The sequence below is a fragment of the Pipra filicauda genome, unplaced genomic scaffold, assembly GCF_003945595.2.
Source record: "Pipra filicauda isolate LSUMZ 115617 unplaced genomic scaffold, ASM394559v2 scaffold7_size6619720_pilon, whole genome shotgun sequence".
NCBI classification, from domain to species: domain Eukaryota; kingdom Metazoa; phylum Chordata; class Aves; order Passeriformes; family Pipridae; genus Pipra; species Pipra filicauda.
This window is the reverse complement of record NW_024104976.1, coordinates 4,206,275-4,231,179: the sequence shown is the minus strand read 5'-3', so window position 1 is coordinate 4,231,179 and position 24,905 is coordinate 4,206,275. Positions and strand designations below refer to the sequence as shown.

General features: G+C 39.4%; 1 protein-coding gene across 1 annotated transcript in view; it reads left to right on the top strand.

Moving 5' to 3' along the window:
• The window catches only part of PRTG (protogenin), a 79,006-nt gene that overhangs the window by 1,575 nt on the left and 52,526 nt on the right, over window positions 1-24,905 (top strand). The window lies entirely within an intron of this gene.

Here is a 24,905-nt window from a genome sequence, read left to right as displayed (position 1 = left end):
GAGAAAAGAGGGGAAAGGTTTTCTGGGCAACTGTGAGGCTTATATTACTGAGGCCTTGCTTTTCTGGCACGTGTGTTCAGCCAAGCAGATGTGGGTGCTGTCCCTTTTGGACCTGCTATGTGGTTCCACTAGGAAGTGAGAGTCACATTTCTAGGGTGACTCCCTACTGCTGGATCAATGGTGAAGGAAATAGTTGTGTCTGAGTGCCTTTATGGCTTTAACAGTCTGACCCCGGGTGCTTGTTGCCCTCTGTTTTCTTACCATCTTTAAACGTATTGAGCAAGAGATGTGTGTCAGGAACTGAATCCTGTGCCTCCTTCCTTGGCAACACAGAGCTTTGCCACTAGACTGCTACAACACTATCACCTTTTGCTTCCCAAAAGTACATGGGAATGTACCTTTCAAAGAAAAGTAAATTTTCTCAAAGTAAAGAAAACTTCCATCTCAAAGAAAGTATAACACAGAGAGTACACAGTTTATGTAGTCTTCTCATGTTCCCTCTATAATAGGACTTAACTGATGAACTTAATCTAATAGGAAAAGACTTCCTTTGACCTCTTCGACCCTGTTCTTAGTAGCAAGTTGCACAAAACTGTGGTGCTGGTACCTTTGTGGAAACTTCACATTAGTTGTAAGTTGTAGCTTTTCCTAAATTCAACCTGTAACTAGTTAATACAATTGGTACATTAGCTTACATTAAAAAATGTGTGATTGTTGACATCTCTTAGTTTTTTCTGTGTGCTTCTGAACTGATTGTAAAAACTGTCCATAAGATACCCCAGGAAGGTGTGAAAAACCTTGTTCAGTGAGCCAGAACATTGGGCCATTCAAAACCAGCCTGGAAGCAGGTGGCTCCAAGTAAGTGATGAGTTTTCATGTGCTATAAGAATGCGAAACTCTGAACTCTCGATTTCAAAAACCTGCCTACTTATTTCTTTGTGTCATGGCATGTCACTCACATACAGGATTGACAGACCAAGCAACACTTGGGTACTTTCGGTGAAATGGTGAAACATGTATTAATATTTTTGATATTTAAATTCTCATATCACTATGTTTCAAAGTGTCAGCACCATTAATAATTAGACTGAAGAAAACTCTTCTTAAGAGGAAAGGGGTTTTTTTTGTTGTTGTTAACCAACATAAAGCTAAGCAGTGGCTGATGGGTTTTGTGTGTAGCACTGGAAAATTCAGGGCCACTTTAAATCAGAGACATTGCAGGATGAGCTCTTTGCTCACTATCAGAGAACTTCTGGAACAGTACAGAGTGTTACGTAGCACAGCATAGTAATGCAGTGGTAATATCTGGTTTTATTCAGATAGTACCGAACTTCTGTAAATATTTGTTTCTTGGGTGTGCATTATTTCACCAGAAAGATAGTTTGATTTTTGTTTTGTTAATTTTCTCTTGTGAACCAATAGATTACATGCTGTGGAGTGAGACTCTTGTTTTGCAGCCCTTTTTTTCCCCCTTCCTCTGCTCCTCTGTAGGACTGTGACAAAAGGCTTCTTTTTCTTCTTTGAATACTTGAAAGGTTTTCTATGGCTGTTGGAGAAAACTGGAAGAGATAGCGGATCCATAATGATCACAGTAGGTGTTGTTGACTTAGTGATTAAGTGGTTAACTAGTGGTCAAACATGAAGTTGTCCTATGGAGCAGTCTCTTCTCTTTAGTCAAGCACCGATCTGACCGGTTTCAGAATGTCATCTTTACTGTAAAGCTGTGAAATTAGGCAGTAATTTGTATGGTTATGGTTTGAAGCCCATAACACATATGCAAAATTAGTTTTCTCTCTCATTTTCACAGTGTTTCTGCCTATCATGAATTGATTGAACTTTGCTGACGTTTTAAGTGAAATAAATGAAAGCCTTGTGGGGCATTTTGTAGCCTTATAATTTTGTTTAGAAGCAGTTGCTGCAAAGGCAAATTACCTTGTGGTCAGAGTACAGAAGGAACTATACATATTAAACAGGTAGAGAATAGGCATTAAATGGGCATTCTTTCTTTGGAGGAAAAAAGCAAATGCTCTCTTCAGTTACTGGAAGCAGCAGGGTGCGAGGATGTTCTTTTACTTTGCCTGGTCAGAGGTTTTGCCAATAAGCTTATCTTTTGCTTCAGAATTGTAATGTTTAGTGTTGCATTTGGAAATCAAAAAGTTTAATCTGTCCAAGAGTTTAAGATCTGAACACACAAGGAGATCAGGTCTTGGTTTCTAAAGTTAGAAACTGGAAGCTGAAGGTTGCACTCTTGGCAAGAATCCCATTATTCATGTGCAAATTAAGAATTCACAGGGTTAAAAGGTTAGAAACTGGCCAGGATGAGGTTTACCCTTGTGATAAAGAGCAGATGACCCTCATTCATTGGCCAAAGCTTTCATGTAGCTCCTCTGCAAAGTTAGTGATTGCCATGAATTGTTCTTGAGGAATGCAGAAATTCAAATGTGAGCAGGCCTTTCCTTAAGTGTCACTATGGAGCCTTATCTCCTGAGCACATCAGAGTAGGTCTGCAGGGACAGGGTTCCTCCCCAGAGGCCCCAAGGCTTTGCTTTCCTGTTGTTCATCCATGCACAAAAGAATTTGACTAATTTAGGGCTTTTTTTTTGTGAGATCCCCCTACTTTTTAAAAGGAAACTGTGGTGCTGAGGTAGTGCTTAGGTAAAACTAAATATTAGTTTGAGTACATGCTTGTAGTTGCTTCCAAAGCAGGCTGATTGATGTGGGGGGAAAGGAGGAGGTCCTGTGTGCTTCTTTGTGAGTCTACACGTGGGGGTAAAGTGATAATAGTTAAGAATATGACTTACTCAAAATTCAACTTACTGCTGCCACTGCTACTGAGAGGTCTCTTTTAATGGAATATAAGAGGAATGTAGACTGTGGAGAAAGTTCTTTTGGTATGACTTTGAATCAGCCAAAAGAAAACAAGCTGAGATTTTTGTAAATTGTGACAATTTAACCACAGTTAACTAAGATTCTGTCTAAAAATAAAACTTAAACTTCCAATAAGATAGTATTAAGGAAAAATGGAGAAAGTGGATCATGTTCTGAAGGCAGTAATTCAGTGTAGTGATTGGACAGGATGCTCATTGTTTATTTCCTTTTCACAAAAAAGTGGAAATGGAAGTCTTAAGACGGTTGGATGGTATATAAACAACAGTCCTAGATAACCCTTTCTCCTCTCCTAACTTGGCTGAATTGACTTTAACGTTTGTGAATTACAAGAAATGTACAGGTTTCTACATTTCACAAGAGTGAAAGGTTATGCAAGCAGAAGGTTTTTGGGAACATGCTCCTGGAGGAAACTGTGTGTGCTCGCTGCACTGCAGTTTGTGAAACACTGGGCCCTTTACACATTGCAGGCTATACTTCAGGGAAAACTCATAATTTTGTTTACCTACTGTAGCAGTGATGTGACTGCTGGTCCCACTCTCCTGCCAACAATTGACTATATTTATGTTTTCATAGCCTAATAACATCTTTTGCTCTGCTTTTAAATATTTCCACTAAAGAGTGCATCCAACTGAGCCTTGTTCTGTGCTGTGACAATCATGTTTTCTTAGCAGTTCCAGCTGTTTGTTCCCACTTTTTGCATTGTGCTGTTCCTTGTGTGGGCACAGCTGCATGTGTGGCTAACTGAACAGGGAACTGAGCTGGGTTAAAATAATAGAGTTAACCCAAAAGATGGTGTTTAACCCAAATGAGTTCCCTGATATGGTTTGTCTTGGAGCCACTCACAGTGATTGCACTGATGTAACTGAGAGGGCTGATGTGGAGGTGGGAAGGCTTAGTGGGGACAGCAGAAGGCTGCTGAAATGTCAGTACATCTGAATTCCAGTGTTTAAGGCAGGACGATGAGGCTCAGTGTCTTAGTTAGCAATGTCACTTGATAACAGCGAAGAAGAACAGTAAGATTTTTGTTCTTTAGCTGAAATATCCTGAAGAAATAAGAAAACTGGGAAATATTTTCCTTCTTAACTATTCTCATTGTGTGATTTTCCTCTAGAACTCCCCCAGGCATCTTTTGACCCCTTGAAGCCCTACAGCACTTTTACAGAAGACACTGTCAGCATCCTTTTAAGATATAACCACTGGTTCCTTTTTTTCTCTTTTTTTCTTGGTACTTTCAGCAGTGACTGCTCTGCACTTGTAAGAGCGCTCCCACAGACTAAAGGATGGGCTTTTATATTGTTATCAGGATAAAAAGAAATATATATATATAAAACTTTGTTTAGTGCACATAAACAGTGTTTGTTTCCACTGCCACCTTACTTGAGAAGTGAGCTTTTTATGGGTTTCCTCAACACCCCATTTTCAAATTTGTGTCAAGCAACACCAAACTGAGGTGTTCCCTGCCTTTGCTTTTCTTCCTAGCTAGTAAGACCAAAGCTGTTGGGATTTTTACGAGTTTTTATCACTGTAACTTTATAATGTATAAAGTTTTTACCAGCTTTTTTTTTTTGAAAGAATGCTCAATCTTTTTGGCAATGTACTCTGTAGCTAATAAAACCTTCACCTACATGAGAAATGTTGATGGGAAACATGGTACCGTGCTAGATGTTGTTCACAGCTGTGACTATAAGCACTCAGTTCTTACCTGCTGCAAGTTCTGTGTGTGATGTGTCCACTAACCTGTGGAGATTTCTTTTCTACTTGTGAAGCAATGTATGGCAGCAAAAGATGCTGCTCTGTTCCTGCGGTGTGGTGCTCCCCCCCACTGCTCCCTTTCTTCCCCCTCCCTCTTTCTCTGCATTTCTTGGTGTAGAAATTGTTGAAAGGGCATTCAATAAGGCCCCCTTTTGTCAGCCAGCTCTGATTATCCTAAAGAAAAGGATCTCACTCTGAGCAGTTGTTTGCCTAGAGACTTGTTGTCACGTCTTCACAATTTAACAGCTGTGGCTATTGATGGTGTGCAGAACAATTTAAGACAATGACAAAAGAGAATCTTGGAGGAAGAATTTAAAAGTTACTAAGCTTTTTCCTACAGAAATATGGTCATACCCATTGTTGGACAATTTGTGCTTAGTTTTTGTTTGTTTTTCTCAGGATTTTTTCCACATTTTATCTCCAAAATTGTGGACATAATCTTTTGTTTAGTTTTGCATTGTTTTGGGTTTTTTGGATTTTTTTTTTTCCATCAATAGGCCCAGCTGTTAAATTGGGATTGATTACTTCCAGTCTTTATAACTGGTAATCACCACCTAAGTGAAAAAGTAATCAACAGTGTCAGGACTCCACATTTTGTTGAGTAAGTGTGGTTTGTATGGTCAGCATTAGTTACCAGGGTCAACCTCTAGGTAGCTTTTAAGCAGCAGCATTTTAAACAGCATCTACATTTTAAAGTTGATTGTCTCAGCAATTTGAGTTAGAGGTAGGAAAAAAAATTGCACTACATGATTTGTGCTGGGAGTTAGGAATCGATCTGGCAGCTTTCCAAAACCTACTTCTGTAGTGGAAACAATTTTTGGTTGTATGGATTAAATAGTTACTTTGTAAAGATGTAAACAGCAGACTTAGGAAGGAGATGGTTGTGGAACCACCTGAGTGTGGATGGTTTGTCTGTGACTTACTATATGGAATTATTATAGGCTCTTCTGGTTTTTCTGCATGTAAAAATTTTGGAGGGAGGTGGCCTTCCTAATTTATTAGAGGAAAATATAAATAAACATTACTAGATAGATTTTTTTTTCTGCTGCTTTTACTTTGTTTCATAACTCTCAGTAATAATTCTGTGGGTTTTTTCTTTTTTTTTTTTTTTTAATGAAATCAAATTTGATCTTCTTAGGTGAGGGGAAGTCTTTTTAGTTTTCACAACATGAATGCTCACAAAGGCACAATAATCTGAGTGGCATCTGGATAATACAGTTGGCACCTGGAGGCCCCGTTCAAAGTGCTTGTTTCTCAGGTGCCCATCTCTTGCACTTCTGGTAGGGGGTTTCTGATACATGACTGCATCTGCAGCCTAGGGAAATAGTATCCTTCCCCCCAGAGGCACACAGGTCTGCTGTGTGCTCCTGAAGTTCACTTAGATTCTTAGTATGATAACCCAAAAATGACAGGATGTACAATCTTTGTATTTCATGGGGTAAAGATTTCAGGGTTCCTGAGTCTTTCTGTGCCACTATTGCAGTGAACAACTTTTAGAACTCCCACTGTGGTCAGGGTATTTTCTGACTTTGGCTGATGAGAAAGCTGTAAATTTTGCAATAGTTAAGCTTGAGGAAGTTATTTTACTTCTAGGCTGAACATTGTAGCCATTGTGGTAGTATTCAGTGACTACCCTCTTATTTGCTGAATGTCAGAGCAGTAGAATGCAATGTGAAAAATGAAATACTGAAAATTAACTTGTTATAAAAGGCATAGGAATGCTGATAACAAGCTTTTATCAGAATTTAATCATTTGAGGCAAAAGTTGCCATGTACCAAGATATTGCTTCACCAACCCTGGCAGGGTTACTGGGGACTAAGCTACTGGGGAGGAAGTCAGCAAAGAGTGCTGTTATCTAACCTTCTGTAATCGTGGTTCTTGCTTTCATACCTGTATAAAATGATTTCCTCCTCTGACTAAAGTGATGAGAATACACTCATTCCCATAAACTATTTGCAAATGATCTTATGACGTTGTTTTTTCTGCATGTAGGCAAAGTTTTGAGGAAAGGAATGACCCCTGGAACACAAAACAGACAATAGTGATCGACACTTTTCCTCTCAGGACTTTACAGTTACATTTTGACTCCTATTTTACTGATTTTTTTTCAGTGGTGGAATACCACTGAGCAAATTACACCTTCAGCCTTTGAGAAGAACCACATTTGAAAGCAATTTCTGCCACCTGAGCCCTGGTAAAGTTCTCCTGGACAGCAAGGTCTGAGATGGTTGTTGTTTTAGAATGGTGACAGCAATGTTTTGTGAAAAGCATGACTCTAACCCTCTAGAGAGGGTCTTAGACATATTTTCCCATCTAGAGAATCTTAGGAAGAAAACTTCCTACATACTGACTGATGTCAGGGGGCTGCTGGTGGGATGGGTTTTGTCTCAGAACACTGCAATTCACTGTATCTATGTTCAGATGTGGAACGTCTTTGCCAAGCCCACGTTTTAAGCAGGTGCTGGAATGGGCAACAGATTCCATTCTGTGCAAGGTTTTCTGAGTTGCAGCTTTAGGTGGGACAAATACCATGTTTTAGAAAGGAGAAAAGAGGCCTTCTTCAGCTGCAGGCTATTCTGAGTGGTACATTGATGGCAAAACAGCAAAACTTATCTCATCCTAGTCCCCTACCCTCAGAACATGCTAAAATTATGATTTTGAATTTAATAGCAATAATTTATCTTGTAGAAGTATGTGTAATGGAAATTTACTCTTTAACTCTGAGGCACAGTAGTTGAATTTTGAAATCATTTGCTTATGAGAGTGAGCCTCAAAAGAAATAATTACCTGATTGACCAGGCATAAGAGGTACGTGAAAGTCATTACAAGCATTAAAAGTGTCATCTGGTGTTCTTTTAATACATAGCTGGGGGCAGTAAAACTAAGTCTTTACAGGTTGTGGTGTATGTCTTGTATATAGTCATGGATGAATGTTGGAAACTGGAGGAGGTTCTGTGAGGAGAAGCAACTCTGTATCTTCAGATTGGATTTTTAGTGTCTTCAGAAAATAATCCTGGTTGCATAGATTGGTTGCATTCTTTGTTCTCATTTCAGGAGATCAGAATTTCTTGTGTAAAACCTTTATGTTTTTTGGGTTTTTTTTGGCTCTCCTTTGAGCCATTTCAGATTAAAGACAAAATAAAATAAGTTTAGATGAACAACTTACATCTCAGCCTTTGCAGCATGAGCTTCTCCTGTGAAGCAACAGTGTTCCATCTTCTCCCTCTAAAATCATAGAAGTCCTCTATCAGCAGGTTTTACAAAGTGGGTTGGTCAGTTCTTTTAAGCTGTACTGAGAGTAATTCACTTTCTGGACACCTTAAAACGGAGAGGAAAATGTATCAAATAAAAGAGCTTTTCATTTATTTGCTCTGTTCTAACATTCAAAATTCTCTCATCTTTGTCCTCTCCCATGTTCCCACTCTTTTCTCTTTCTCACCAGGTGCAGGCTGGTTTTGCTGCATTTAGTTAGTTTTTGTTTTTTCCTTTTCTGTTACAAATTGTCACATATGTGGTATATCATTGCTTCGGATCTGCAAAACTGCTTCTGGTGACCCCTGCTTGCTTATTCCTGCTTGATGACTGGAAGGAGGTGCTGTTTTCCAGTGGAGCTTATTTTCACAGCTGTGGCAGAGGAGGGAAGTGTCATGAGATACTTTAAGGTCAGTTTTGACCCCAAATTTAGATGAGGTAAAAATGATTCGACCAGAAGCATAATATCTTGTCTCAGGTGGTCTGTCTGTCACTTAAAATCATATAATAATTATGTTGAAGAAAAAGCTATTTTGATAGCCATCACAATAATGTACAATAAAAACAGCTCAGTGTTACACAGTATTGGTTTTTGTTTTACAACCTGTTACAACTGGAAGTTATCGAATAAGCCATTATCTTTCAAAGAAACTTTTAAATTTTATCTTAAAGTCTTTGACCATGCAGAAGAATTTTAAATGCTTACTCCTGCTTGTACAATCTTCAACATACTAATAAATTGTTAGGTCACTTATCAGCAAACTAACTGGTGTAAATTATTAAATTACCATTTCACTGTCCACATGAAGATCTCTAGTAAAACCTCTAATAAGTGTAACATATGCCTCAGGCAGAGCTGTGCATTATGTATGTTCTTTGTAACGAGAATTCGTTGACTTTATGAAGCCATTGACAGACATTTATCATTTTGTTCATTAAACTTGTCTGTGACATCCGGTAAATTGATGTTAACTGGAAATATTCTCTGGGAGTTCTGGCACGACTCTGTCATTTTGCCTGAGGAGAGAAACTTTGTACATAGTGTGTCCCAAATTACAAGGGTGAGACTTCCTTCCCCCACCTCCTCTCCGAAAGCCTAAGTGAGCACATGACCAGCTCTTTTTTTTTTTCCCTCTTGCTTGTAATGCTTATTTATGCAAACAGCCCTGTGGCCCACAGTTTGCAAGCAGATTTATCATTGATCTTCAATAGAGGTTGAAAGTGGATACTGCTGTTATTAGTTCAGCCAGTCTGTGCCAGAAAAGCAGCTCAATTTTATCCCACAGTGTACAGGAAATTAACTATGGAATTCTTGGTAGCGCTGATAGGAGTTCTGTGACATCCCCAGCACGTGGCAGTTAGTCCTGGTTTTAATGGTCATAATCTTTCCCTGATGTTGCTTATTGGTGATTCTCGTAGAGTGTATGGTGGCTGACCAGGCATTGCTGGAAGCCTTCATAATACACATTGTAGGGCAGTGTGCCTTGTTTGGTCTTTTCAAATTTCTGTGTTTGGAATGAACAGTATTTCATTCATTCTACTCTTGAGCAGTGTGCTCTTTTCCCAGTGTGGAAAAAGATACGCACTTTTAACACCTGCCAGTGTTTGATTTCTGTGGATTGTTATCTCTCATAATGGTAGAGGTTGTTAATAGGGTGTCTGCCCACCTGCTAATGTTCCTGTTGTGCTACCTGAATCCAACTGTATCAGGGATATTTCTAAATGGATTTCATAAATTGTGGTATAATTTGACTAAAATATTTATTAATGGGTCTGAGATAATATTCAGGTTCAAAACCTTAAAAAAATTGAATATCCAAAAATACATTACATAAAATTTTTATCTTTTGAGAGGAGTGGAGCAGTTGGCTCTTTAAAATATATCGTGTCTCACTACATAATAGTTCAGTGGATTAAATGAATTTATTGATTTCTGCTTCTTTACTGACACACATTTATGAGCAGTTTCTTTGGCACCATGGCCACGTGTCAAAGGTCATAACTTTCCTTCACTGTGGAAGAATAAAAGCTTTCAGATGGTGAATCCCTGAAATCTAAACAGGGCTTTATCCCCCCTTCGCCCCTCAATATAATTACTGGGTTTGCATAGATTTAAGATAAATAAACCAAAATAATAAAAACTATGCATGTTAAAAGAACCCATATATTATCTATCATAAAATAGCTGCAGGAAACTCTCTGGATAGAAGGCAACATATCTAATCTGCTAATAGGTGTCATTATGGAGCACATGGTAGTATATTAGGCTCCTTTATGGTCAGAGACTTTATTGAACATTGTCAGTTTTAAGAAAAGAATAAACATTTTTCATGAAGAATTTTATTACACTCCAGTTTAGAAATTTTATTTCCTTTCTTTTAGAGCCACGTACACTTTGAGCACCAGAGGTGATACTGGAAGTAGATCCCCCTGAGAGAATAAAGCACGTTCCAAATCTGTGCTTTGTGTTTAGATGAATGTTTATAATGTTGACGTTTTCTTTAATGCCCTTCATTAGTAGTAAGTAGCCTGTGGGATTTTTGTTGTGTACTAGATATGAAAGTCCACTGATGACATAAACATAAGGCTATTAAAAAAGAGACTGCAGTGAAACATGAAGTTTAATAACTCCACTGGTTTGCTAGAGCTGGCTCGAGGTAAGTAGGCAGGAGTAGTGTGGATTTGGGACTTTCTGGGAAGAGCTACTAACTGGTAGATTAGCTCTGACCATCTCAAGAAATAGCAGTGTGAAGGTAACCTCACTGAGGTGTTACTTTGATTTAAAATAATCAAAATGTTTGTGTTAGGTAAGGTGATATAGGTTTGAATTGTTATCACGGCCTGGCTATAATCCTCTTAGCAAGGCTGTTTCTGAAGGAATAGCAGAGCCCAGGGTTGTATCAATGGGAAAAACACCTGCCCCAAGAAAGAGAATTGACTGCCAGGCCTTATTTTTGCATAGTAGAGATGAAGTCTGTTGATGCTTTTCAAAAAAATACCAGTGCTAGGCTTTTCTTTTGCCTTTTTTTTTTGTGTGTGTGTGTGTGCAAATGATGATTCTGTTCTAAGGGGGCTGGTGGCATTCTCCTCTTAAATATTTATATTGCAGAACTGCAGTAGTTAAGTTTCTGAGATGTTAACCTTTTGGGTAGAAATTTGTCATGTCAGTATTCATCTCTTTGCTTTTAGATTTTTTTTAGTACAAAATACTTTGTCAGAACTGTTTATCCTAAACTAATTTATTCCCTAGAACAAATCTAAGATGAAACTGTGTTCTCTGTATTTTTGTTTTTCACCAGGACAGCATGGGAATGTCTACTTAGGGAACAGAGACATGGGATTTGTTGGGGAAGTGGTCTTTTTGTGTCTGGCAGTAGCTTTTGTTGTTGCTGTGACTATAACTGGTTGTCCTGTAAGTTCTGAGGAAAAAATGTCAAACTTTTTTAGTTTTGGGCACATGTTCAGCACGGCCTCACTCAGCTCGACTTGCTGGAGACACAGAAGGTGCTGTTTGTGCTTGTGAACACGGAGCTGGGCATTCCCTCTAAGCAGTCCTAGACAGATGTAGACTTGCTTTCTTTTTTTTTCCTGTTCTGCATTAATGAGGAGCTGAAGTGTGATCTAACACTGCCCGGAGAAACCAGCTGGCATGGAAAGCTGGAAACAATGGTCTAATTACCTGGAGAGGAAGTTTGGGAGGGGAAGAGGGCGAGGTGGAGGTGTGAGCGGTCTCATGTGTCTAGAGGTCAGGGCGGGTAAGAGAAGTGCATTGGTGGGAAGGGGCTGGTGCTCAGGAAAATCTTATGGAGAGAGGCCTGGGATTGGTTTTGCTTGGAGATGGCCATGGGTACAAGTTGGGAGTAGGAGAGGACTAAAGGTCTGGCAGACTGACTCAAGAGAGTGTGCCCGTGAGAGCAGATGATCCTGCAGGACATGGAAGGTTGACCCAGGAGGCCTGGACTTCCCTTGGGAACTTCAGGAAGACAAAGAATACCCTCCTAGTCAGGGGTACTTTAGAGTATTAAAAATACATTGCTGCTTCAGCCAAAGCCTCTCCAGTATGTGACATGAGTCTGCCTGTCCCGGTTTTCGTGGGAAGTCTGTGATTGTGGGTTTATTATGTTCTCAGTGTTTGATAGGAGGTTTTGAGGTTTGATCAGTTGGAGCTGCAATAAGTTGGGAGAGCAGTCCATGATTGCAACACCTGGAGTATTGTGAAGGATCAATGTCCTGGACACGTAAATTTAGTGAATATTTCAGTCCACCATGCAACTGTTTGTCCATACCCAACAGTAAAATTAAAATAGTAATAGAATGTAATCCTAAGGTGTTGTTTGAATGTAGATGCATTAATACTAGTGAAAAACTGTAGGGCAGAGCCCTGCAGAAAAGGCCATAGGGAAGTTGGTAACTGCTTTCAGAGCAGTGCTTAACAGAGTGTAATAAACAAGGAATGAGGCCACACACTGAACAGAGAGGAGAAAACAAAATATTGAATAGATGCTCATTATGTGAGCACCATTCATTTGGTGCTGTGAATAGTGAGGGAAGTGTGATTGTGCAGTTGTATTGTTTCCTAAAGCATGTATATAAACAGTGCAAATCAGTTACATAAACAGCTTCGTTTCTTCAGTTTCCCAACTTCTGAGCATTTGGGTTTGGAGATTTTCACACTGTGTGTGTGTACACATGTAAGAGACACACATACTGAATGCTGTGTTAGTGAGGAAGTTTAGGGATTAGCTGCATTTATCGAAGGATGTATGTAATACAAAGAACCCTGTAATAAAGATGCTTTAAAGTATTAGAGTTTATATGGGCAAGGTGTCATGAAAAGAGCCTTGTTAACAGAGGGCCCTGTGGCAACTTCCAAGACAAGTAAGTTTGTCAGAACTTTTTGATTCAACCAAAACATGGGCTGGTGTCTAAGCATGTGTTTAGCAATACCTTTAACTTGAGAATAAAGGTCCTGAGGTAATATTCTTTATATATATATATACACATATATACCTATATTATCTATACACTCTTTGGTGTTTGTCAGTGCAAACTTTACTCTCTCTGTGACCTGACTGAGGTGAAATTGGGTTTATTGCTGGTGTACAGGAGAGGGTTTTTGAGGTGCCATGCAGGACTGTGGGCTCCAGTACTGTGGAGGTGTTAGCAATGGTGGGTTTCACCTCCTCCTTCATCAAGTCTACCTGTTCTCTCAAGTATTTACTCCAGCACATAGCCTAGAGTACCACCTACTTGTTGGGCTACAGGTCTTAATGTTGAACCATAGTGCAGCTTTTTGGAAATACAGCCCCACAGTCATGACTAGAGAAAAGCCCCAATACTTTTTTTTTCTTCCTTTTTTTTTTTTTTACCTGGCACATTCATGTAAAGAATCTCAAAGGCAGTGAAGTATTCAAGACCTTGTGCCTTCAGTGCAATGTGTGCATCTGGGTCTTCTTGGGGATCTGGACCTTTGGGTGCTGGAACCTTCTTTCTCTGGGAATGTTTTTCACAGGCGTGTTTGGAAGCTGGAATTATGAGAAAGGGTAAAGCATTATTTGTATTTATTTTAATTGTCCCTTTCATTGCTATTTAGTTGCTGCCGTGTTCACCATTGTCTCTGGTTTATCTAAATAATGTTTGCCTGGCCTTTCACAAACTTGTGATGAGGAAAGATGGTGACCACCTGAAACAATAATATCTGTGGCAGAATAGCCTGAGAACTTTAAATAACCAAAGGGGACCGTTTCCAAGACAGCTCAGTGACCTTTGGATCCCAGAAGCAGACTATTCATAGAGGCAAAGCCTTTGTCCTGCTTTGACCAGTGGTCAGTGAACTCTGGCAGGCCCCTCGGCTCACCATCTTGGCCCTAGACTAGCAGCTGGTGATTGATTCATTTAACTGTCCAGATTCACATTCTTCTGTCAAGGACTTGTCAAGGAAGAAAAAGGTTCTATGGAGGGCTATTCATTTTACTAAAAGGAAGGGGATGTATTATATGATTGAGTGGATTACTTTTGGGTCAGAAGAGTTCCTGCATTGCTCTGTTTTAATTCGGCCTTCAATCAAAGAGAGATTTAGTTTATCAGTGCGGTGTGGTGCTGATGTAGAGGGACAGATGATTTCAATTCCATCAGTGCAATAGGGTTGTTTGGTTTGGTTTGTTTTTTGTTCCCCCCCCACCACCATGATTTTTCCACCCCACGATTTTTCTGCCAAAAAATCCACAGATTTTTGTGATTAGTGATATGAGAGTTAAGAATATTAATTTCTATTAATCTCACTTTTTATTTTAATGTGTGTGTTATATGAGTACTAATGCTGCTACTACCTCTCATATATGGTTTTAAGCAATCCAGGAAAGCATCGAGTAAGTAAAAGATTAGTGTGTTACCTCTGTTTTATATGAAGAGAAAACTGAGAAGAGAATAAATTCTACAGGATCAAACTAATAAATTACTTTCCTCCAGAAAACACAGGCAACTGTAAAGCTGAGGGTAGAACCTGGTATTTTCTCTCTAGTCCCTGTTTTCACCTGATGAACAAACCCAGAATTTCCCAAATGCTCAGGAGAGCTGTCTTTCTGTTTTTAGCTGCTGGCTTAGAATCCCTTTTTTAAAAAAAACAAGGAAGGTGTTTCCATGCTTTATTAAACTTAAGTCATGTCTTCAGTTTTATAATTATTGCATCCAAAAACCAACTTTGAGTTGTATTAGGAAGCTGTGTTTCAGCTTCATCGTGTTGCCCAGCTCCCCTGTCCATCTGCCCTCCAGCTGGGTTGTGTTTCCTTAGCATTAGGATTTTCTTGCTGGTCCTCTTCATGAAGTACTGAGAAAAGTATGTTGTTGCTTAGCTCCTTCCACTGGAAATAACAGGCATTAAAGAGCAGATCCCCCCAGTTAACCTCCTGCCTCTGTTTGAATGAACATGATGAGCTGCAGCAGATGAAATACGACCTTCAAGTTTCTTTACCCCACTCTCATAAGCTATGTAGTGTTTTGATTTGGCTTATTGGACACATTATGAGGGATTTCTGATTGGCTTCAGGCCAGGGTGTTATACTTGTACTGATGGAAGTTCAAGTGCATAATTTAGAAGAAAATACAGTGAGGCTTGATCTGTTGTATTCTTTTCTCTCCCTCTTTTTTGAGGGAAAAGAGGTAATTTTGTATTTGTCAGGGTAAACGAATGGCTTAACTAAAGAGCACAAGAGAGGAAGGAACTCTGAGATGATATAACCTTGCTAACTGTTCTCTGTTATACACCTCTACATATGTGTCAGAAATCTGGGATAAATAAAACACCTGTTGAATAGGCAGCCTCTTTCTTGGAGATCTGATGGTGTTCTTTCTGTGCCTTCAGCTGCATTTCTTGGGGATCACTCCCCTTTCTCAGAGCTTGCTTGTTCCAGGCTGATGTCTGAGATGGGGGTACTGGCTTCTCTGTGCTCCAGATAACACTTCCCTCAGTGCCTCCCTGGTGGCCTTGGATTGGAGATAAATGATGAGCTTTTCAAAAAATCATGGAAAGGAAAAACGGGGTTGTCATTGTGTATTAGAAAATACTGGTAATCTGATAACCAGAGGTATTACCTACTTAGGGAGAAAGAACATGGAAATCCGGCAATCCCACAATTGCCTCCCACCCACCCAGTCAATAGTCAGAGCAAGGTGACCTACTCTGACAACACTGTAGGCAATATGCACTTCTGATTTCTTTTATGTGAAAATTGGAAGAGTTGTAAACTCTTCCCCCTCTCCTACCTCTAGAATTTTTCAGATAAACATCTGATTAGAGGATTTAAGTAGCTTCAATAAATAGGTATTACTGACAATGCCTTTTGGTACTTGGTTTTTTTTCGTGTGAAGTTTGTTTCTGATTTTCTCCCTTCTGTTCTCAAACTTTAGGACAGTCAGACTTCAGCTGTTAGTTACTCCCCTTTGTAGAAAGACTGTTCTTGGGGCAAGATCTCTGGGCTGTGTAATGCAGTAGTGGGGCATTTGGTGACAGAGTAATGAGCTGCAGGCATTTGGCTCTTGAGAGTGGAGGCATTTCTTCTTTCCTTTCCCCTTGGGAATGCTGAAATGTTGACATTTGGAGAGGCTGAAGGGCTTGAATTCCCAGCCCCTCTCCTTAGCGTTTTGCGGTGAAATTGTCTTTCATCCTGAGGGATGCTGATGCTGAAACACTGTAAGCAAAAAACGGGGAGAGTGCTCATATCTCTCAAGGATAGCATTTCTGACAGGCTGAAGGCTGACCAGCACTGCCATATCAGCTTACACTCATTCATAGGAGCACAGTGTCAGTTTGCCACTGTATGAAATGGAACCTCTTCCTCTGCCTTCCCCCAGATGTGAGGGGAGGCTCAGTGGTGGGCGGTGCAGCAGAGGAATGTGTGGGGCCCCTCTGCTGTCCTGGGATGTGCTCTGCGGTGCTGCCCCTGATTGATGAGCTGGGCAGGGTGAGGTGAAGAGAGGGGTTTGCATTCTACTTAGGGGCTAGTTTTATTTTAGCCAGGAATAGCGTTTATTTATTTTTAGAGGTACGTGACTGATAAATAGAGGTCTTACCCTTCTGCTGGCATCTGCAATGAAATTCATTGGTCAGAACGGGGCAGATTTATGCTTACAGTGCTGCAGGCTCTTGTTGCTCAATGTTGAAATTGTCTTTTCTGTGTTGCACTGAGCGATTATTGCATTTTTGTTGTTCTTTGAGGAACCTTAGAATCATAGCAGTAAATCTGTAAATCTTTAATTTCCTATTTCTATTTTTCTTTGTGTAGGAGGGTTTTTTTGGTGTGGCTATTCTTCTTTTTTTTTTTCTTTTTTTTTTTTTTTTCCTTTTTTTAATGCCAGATTAGGATAGTTGTGAAGGGACACATCTTTTGTTGCAAAATCCTGCTTGTGTTCTGATCCTTGTCTTCATGTTGTAAAGTGCAAAACTGTGCTGGATGTTCCCTATGCAACAGTTGGGCTATTAAGCAGAACTAATTCTTCACAGAATGGCAGCAACTCCAAAGAAAGGCATCTGTAGGATTAAGCAGAGATACTAGAAGGCAATCACTTGGCAAACTGCTGAAGGAAAGCAGGCAAGGGAGAAAGTGGTGTGTTCTTTCTCCTGAATGCAGGCAGCCACACAAGTAGAACAGCTTTGAAGCTGGTTAATGTGGCTTACTGTGTGCCTTTTCTCTCCTATTTCCTACGCTTCTTGTCTGCAGAAGAGCAGAGGGGAATTCCTTGATAAGTGCATTAGCATTTATTGTGCCTTCTGTGGCCACACACTGTTGCCTGGATGATAGATAGACTGAGAAGGGAAAACCCCAGCTGGGATGCCTTTAGAAGTGAAAAGATCAAATCTCTCATGGTTGTTTACATGGTTCAGTAGGGTATGGCATTTACACCATCAATAAACTGCTGAATATATAGAACCACATATTTTCTAAGCCTCAATCTTTTAGTTCCTTTAAGACAGTGGTAACGATGACTCCTGAGGTGATATGTATGTCTGATTTCATTGGGAGGGGTGGTAGTGGTATGTTTTTGGGTCTTATTAAATGATTGAGGTGTAGTAAGGCATTATGTGTGGTCATGTGAATAGCTTGCATCTGGCTGCAAGAGTGGCATTGCTGGAATAGCATTCCAAGCTTTGACCAAAGTAAAATAGAAAGACCTGGGTGTATTATCCTGTACTTTCTTCCTTCACAGATAGGGAATTCTGATGCATGCCCTTGCATTGCAATTCTGGATCCTCATCTTGGTGTGGCTCTAAGAGCACCTGATGGGTGGGAGAACAAACTAAAATACTGTAGAATAAGGCACTTGTGGGTTGGTACTTTGTCAGTGAGGATCTTCCTGTTATTTTCTGTAGCACATTGGTGCTGCCCAGGATCCCATTTATTGTCACATTAATATGTCATAGATAACAAGCTCTGTGTCTGTTCCAGTGGTTTGAAGAAGTGAGGAGGCAACAGTACAGTCTGATAGTCACCTTGTCACATTGTACTTACTGTTTTGCATGTAAAAGAACTTTTTGATGGGTGTTTATTGACTTCTGAGGAGCCAAATTTCTTTGACTGTTTTAAGTTTTTTTTTTCTTGACAGTGGACATTCTAGTTATGAACTCTTTCTGTTTGCACTTTACAAAGTTTACAGTGAGCATATACTGCCCATTTAGCAAAAGGAAAGAGCGTCTTTCATAAAGTACAATATATCCTGAGATGAAATGACTGCTTTCATCCTTGAAAAAACTAATCAGTGTCAGAGAGACTCCTGATGCTCATTATAATAATTTTGAATTCACAGTTTTGCCCAAGAAGGGAAGCTTAGACAGCCAGCCACATTTTTAAGTGTTGAGAGTCTGTTGTGCTATTTGATGTGTCCTGTGCCCAGAAAACAAACATTTATAGGACTGAAAGCCTCTGAGCCAATAGATAAATGGCAGTGGTAGGGTTGGCTTCTGCCTCCAGAGATATCCATATGTGCAGGAAGGGGTGCATTTCCAAAACTGTCTCACCAAAGGGAAGCTGTTCCAGAACCACATGCCTAATTTTTTTCTTTTTTTTCTTCCTCCTTTTTTTTTTTTTCCCTTTTGGTCCAGAGCAGCCAAAGATGATTCTCTGTCTTTGAGACCCTGTCTCCTGACCTTGCATTTCTAAAGAGTTCTTGCAAGAGGGGAAGAAAGTTTTGTTTTATTTTTAATGGAAACGACCAAATGTGGCAAAATCAGGACAAGGAAAAGGCTCTTCTCAGTTTTGGGGGTGGTGAGTGGTGTTGGGATGTTGGGGTATTTTTCTTAAGTTTCATCTCCTTTCCTGTCAACTGTCTTCGACACACATCCATTTAAGTCCTCTTCTCTTGATTTTCTGCACTAGAATAGATGAGAAACTTGCTCACAATAACTTCCATTCTGTATGTGGAGAAGACGATATAATTTCATACTTTCTGAGGATACTATGAGAATGAAGGAATAAAAGGATATACTGCAGGAAAGAATAAATGAGTACATTTCCCTGAAAACCTAGTCCAGAGTAGTCTAATTGACTTCAAAGTTTTCAGGAAGAGAAAATACTACACATGAAACTTCAGACTGGTCTTAACTTTGAGAAGCTGGTGAAAACTGTGTCTGTGGGTGGCCATGAAGGCTTTTACAGAATCTAGTCCAGCCCAAATGGTGGAGAGCTTAGTGATCTTCAGTGGACATATTTGGACTTGGTTGTTCCTGTACAGAGATTTTTTAAATGATCATTTGTCAGCCACTGAATTAGGAGCTTTAAAGAAAGGAGCAGGGGGACCTGAAAGTGTTAGAGGAAACAAATGAGATTGCAGCTGACATCTCCAAGGGAACTTTTGTTCAAGGGTGCTCAGGCTGTTGACCTCTTTGCTTCTCCATTTCATTGCCTTTAGATTACAGCATTCTTCAGCACCAGAAAAGTAGTGGCTAGTTTGTGAATGGGCAAATGCCTTTTTTTGGGTGGAGGAAAGGCAATTATGGTGATTGCTACGCAAAGACTTTAATGCACAAAGAAATAGTTTTGCATTGTATTTTGTAAGTATGGGATTTGAGGCTAATGACTTATTTTCTTCCTTCTTATCAGAGATTGGAGAGTAATTCCTGCTGATCTGCATCTTAGTTTGGAAATCATTGTCCAAACATTGCACTTCTCAGAGATCTGCCAGCAAGCTGGCAAGAATATGAGGGAGGAATGGAAAATTAGAACTTACCATTGTTTCTTCATTTTTCCATTACCTTCTTTATTGCATTTCCTTCTCATTATTTAGTTTCGTGGCAGAACTAAATGTATGGTAGGCCAGGAGTACATGTTTTTGCAATAAGGTGATGATAAGTTTTAGCAGAACAGTTCCCAGGTGGAGTTGCCTGGCAGTTTGTTGGAGGTAAACTGCAGTAAGCTCTGCAAAGGAGCTCACCCTTCAGCTGAGCATCAGGGCCCTGAAGGAGATTTGTCCAGAGCAGAAGTAATGAATTGAGAATAGCAGAAAGGGCAGATGGCCCAAATCCTCACTCATTACCTCAGCTGAGATCTTCTTGGTATTTATCAGTGAAAGCTTTCTGTAATTACCCCCATGTCCAGAGAGCATTTGCTGGTCCCTCCAAAATTCAGAATGTGACTTTGAAAGGGTTTTGCAGGCTAATGCCTCAGAAAGATTTGTTCCTCAGCTACAACTGCCAGTACTGTTCTGTGAACTGAAATGTGAGGAGCACATGGTGTGAAGGACCAGTTTTGTCTACAGGCAATGTCAAATTTCATGGCCAAACCTGGCTCATTCTCTGAGCTTGTGTCTTTCACAGTGCAGAAATGGGATTTCTAATCTTGTTAGCTTTTTGCAATATTTGCACCTTTTTGATTTTTTTTTTTTTATTGTTTAGGTTTGTGTTTTCAGCTAAACGTTGGCATACTTGGCACTCACATGAGAATTTTTTGGGGTAAAGATTAGTAAACCAAACTGGAACGACTCTCACTCCAATCTTTTTTCATTCCTTCTTCTGATCTCAACAAAGCAATACATGCCTGAGTTCTGGTGTAATGCACACATCATCTAGAAAATTGGGAAGACACAGTATTTTCTCAATTAAGGGTCTCTTTCTCTCTAAGGTAAGGCCTTGATTCAAAGCTTATCAAGACTAACACTCCTACTGGTCAACAGGTTGGAAAAAATGAAGAAATATGAGTCAGCAGCCTTGAATGTCTGGCTTTCAAACTCTCCAGATTTGTGACTCCGAAGTGCATGTTTGCCAACAAGCTGTGCCAGGAGCTCCCAAAGTGTCGTCGTGCTTTGATGAAATCTGTCCTTTGGCTTGGGAAAAAAAAAGCCAGATACAAGTTGTAGTGCTAAGGTAGTGGCTCATAAAACTGCAGCTCTGTAGTTTCCCACTCTGGAGGGATTTCCAGAGCGTCAGAACCGTCACTGTTGAATGTGATTTTGTTCTGTACAAACTGTAACTCTGATCCACCTTCCTTAGAATGTTAAAATGCCTGCAAGGAGATTCTACATGGCAAATGGTGAAGAAAAATCTGTGGGATAGAGAGATTAAAAGGGGTCCCATATCAATTATTGATAATAGTGTCAAATCAATGTGGCAGTTTCAGTCTCGTTTAACCTCCCCATTATTTAATTGTAACAGTCTGAGTCTGGGCTCCTTTTCCAACACAATTCTGAACTATCATCTTCAAAACTACTGCTGTGGTGTTCATACTGTCACAATCTAAGAATTTCTTCATAGTGGTAAAGTCATAGAGGAACATTTCTTTTATCTTTTCATTTTAGGAAGAGAAAATTGGTGTATTACATTTATCCTGCGAATATGTTTAACTGAAGAAATATCTGTGAAAATACACAGTGTAATCTGTTTCACAAAAAGCATAGTGATAGGATAAATGCTCTTTCCAGTAGTCATAGCAGGTGTTTGTTCTCTGTTGCTGAACAATCTAGAGAGAGATTTTATTAAAAAAGTCATTACCATTATTATTATTTCTGTGACTATTTTTCATTTCGGTGTAGACTAAATGAAACATGACTTGTTACCATACTCAAATTTACATTTTTATCTTGAACTAGAATTTTTTATGGAAAAATTTTTGATAAATTTAAACTCAAGCCTTTTGCTTTGCTGTTAAAGGGAAGGATTTTCTTCCTCAGATTTGTTTTCAGTAAGTCAAGGCATAAACATTTCTTTTGTGGACGTTTCACTGCCACTTGGAGTGAGTATAGAGGCATTTTTCAATACTCTTCTTGAGGAAAACCTCCCGATTTTTCTGAGACATTGGCAGGATATATTTAGAGCTAAATGTGCACTTAGATTTTTCTGTGGAATTTTCATCCTGCCAGCACAATAGTTGTTCTGTAAATACATGGGTTTTTTTCTCATGAAATGCTCTCTGCTTGCTACTGACCTTCATATTCACAGGTTTCTGGAGAAAAATATTAACAAAGAACCTGAACAGCACTGAAATATTTCTGTATAGTGTAAAATTAGCGTAAAAACACTAATTTATATGACAACCAAGCCCTGCTTTGTGGCAATGTTTTTAATAAAAACTCTACACCTGGCTATAAGGGCTTTTAAACTGACAGGATACTGTGGTTTGAGGAGTTCTTTTCTGTATTTAACGCTGCTGTTAGATTCCATCTCTCTTGTTTTTCTTTCTTTCTTCCTTCAGGTATTTCTCTTCTGTTACATAATATCTGAATTAGGTGTCATTCCCCTGCCCTCCCTTTTTAAGTGCAATCTCTACGTTTTCCAGAAAAATAATTTTCTTTTTCTTATTGGAAAATTGCCTGTCATCCTAATGGCAAACTAGTGTGTCATGTAATCTTAAGTCTATATCCTGTCTTCTTTCTAAGAGTGAGCTTTTAGGAACCAGCTTAATAGAACAAAGGAAAGACAGAATTTAAAGCTAAAATATGAAGCTGGGAAACAAAACAGAAAGGTAAAATGAATGCCCTTTAACAGGGATGGCCACATTTCCAGGCAATTCAAGCGAATACTGATTTTTAAAGTCGTGTCTAACAGTTTAGTGTTAGTACCTCATTAAAATCCAGGGATTAATAGCAGCAATCTCCTTGTTGAACATTAAAAGGATTTAGCTTAATTTGGGATTAGAGGGTGCAAGGTGCCATTCTAGCAAAGCTTTTCCCAAGGTATCAGTGAGGTGAAGTGGGATGGCTTAAAGATTGTGGTTTCTCTTGACTGTTGCAGTTACACCATATACACACACGTGTATGGGTTTTAAAATTGTGGTGAACTGGTTCAATAATCCTTTAAAATGTGTGCTGTCTTTGGAAGTGCAATTGGCTGGAAAAGCTTGTTTGAAATGTAAGGAAAGGCAGTTGGGAGTTACAGGTCTTTCTGGGAGTGAAAGTGTGGTTGGGCCCACGTTAGTTCAAGGACATTAAAATCTGTGGGTTCTGGGGTTAGAGATTCAGCCTGTAATTAAGACTTGCTTGTGTATTAGATAAGGATAATGTGCAGTATTCTGCTCTTCTCTCCTGCAAGGGCTCTGGGGTGTGCAGCATGAGGAGCTGGAACAGCACTGGACATTATTCTCCTCCCTTTTGTACTACAGGTGTTCCTCAGCATGCAAGTGAGAAGGACCAACATCTTGAGAGCCTCGAGTTATGTCTGAGAAAAGGCCTGGGATGATTTTATGAACACCACAGTCCCCTCTCTGTTTTTATATTTTGAGGAGAAGGAGAGGATGCTTGTTCAGCTATTTTACTGCTATCAGTTGCTTTTTGTTAGGCTATCGCAGCTCATTAACATGTCAATGTGTGGTAGCCCTTACTGCCAGGGATTAATACAGAGAAAGAAAAAGACACTTTAAAAATTCTAGTGCAATAAGTTAAGCACCTGATACAGCACTCATCACAATTTTCATTGAGTCCTTAACATCTTGGCAGTGAAATCAGCAGCCTGTATGATTTATTTGTTTACTTTGTGATGCTTCTGATTTTTTTGGGGAAATAAACCCGTCTAATTTTCTTCCAATTAAGTTTAAGTGTCAGGCTTTCAGCACTGTATTTATCTATGGTTCTTGATTAAAACTGAGTATATGAAACTAAAGTTTTAAGCAATAGTAGCACAAAAATATGCAATTCCAGAATATCTCTTAAAAAGGCAAGGTTCTAGAAAAAGCATGTTTTAGTTAAGGTTGTTTTCCCAACCATTCTGGCAGAAATTAAAAATATCAGCTGACTTTAGCAAAAAAGCTACATTTCCAATTTATCAGAAGAGTTAAATCTCTGGCAATTTACAGGATTGCCATTACCAGTATGGTGTTTGAATTACAGTCTTTTATTACAGTCATCATGAACTGACACTTTTCCTTTGTGCCTGAAAGGGCCAAATGTGTTCTGGATGATATCACTTCCTCTTACAGATGGAACTCCCTTCCATCTCAAACTCAGTTGTTTGCCTTAAATAATAGCCATTAGAGGAGGAAAAGGTCTGTGCAGACAATGAGTGAGATAAAGTCTTTGGAGATGCAGATGCCTCCCTTGTTTGCCTACTCCATGCCAACACATTTCCATTTAGCAACCTCACCTGATCTTACCAAGCTGGAGCTAAAACTTCTTCCTGCTTTTTCTGTTCTTGCTGATTTATGACTGTAATCACCCCCTGTTCTCTCTAATATCTTCTTTGTATATTTATAAGACCGTCACTTCTCTTTTCAGTTTCTTTTCCTGGAGCTAATCAGGTCCCAACTCTTTTAATCTTTCCTTACAGGTGAGGTTCTGTTTTCTTCTGAAATCTCACATTTTATGCCTCACATTTTAAAAGTAGTAATTCCAGGTCAAACTACACTTGATGAAACTTTTAAGGGCGAGTGTAAAAAACAATCACTGTGCTTGTGGTAACACATACAGAATGCCCTTTCACAGTAATGCCTTTTCACTCAGAGTTATGAAAATCTTTACCCATATTGCTCTATTAGTGTGACATTCACCTCTGAACTGCATGTACTAAGCAGAATTTTACTAGCATCAGCTGGGAAACTCAGGAGAGATTCACCCATTAGACCACTTGATGACAGCTCCAGCTCTGTGTACTCCGAGTCCTTGTTCAGAAATGAGGGGAGTAGTGATGGGTCTGAATCTGGCAGTGTATACTCATATAAAGGTTATTCCCAATCCAGATCCAGACCGAAGTGTGCCATTTGAGTAAAAATAATTGGAAATGTGTGTCTATATAGCCAAAAGGCAATGGCACAACTTCTTTTATAATCTGATTTAAGCCTTGCTCCTGCAAGAACTGAGAAATTGCACAAAACTCCAAGAGAATATGTGCAAATTTGCTTTGGCACCAAAACTGTTTCAGAGAGAGAGCATCACAAAAATTAGATCAAGAAGGAAAAGTTGTCATGTGCTGCCCTGAAATCCATTTCTTTGGAAAAACTGCTAGACATTTTCTTTAATATACAAGTTTATTCTTCTCGAGTGAAACCTCTTCACCTCAGAGTTTAACAGAAAGATTCTTGGTTTCCACCTGAAGGGTTAG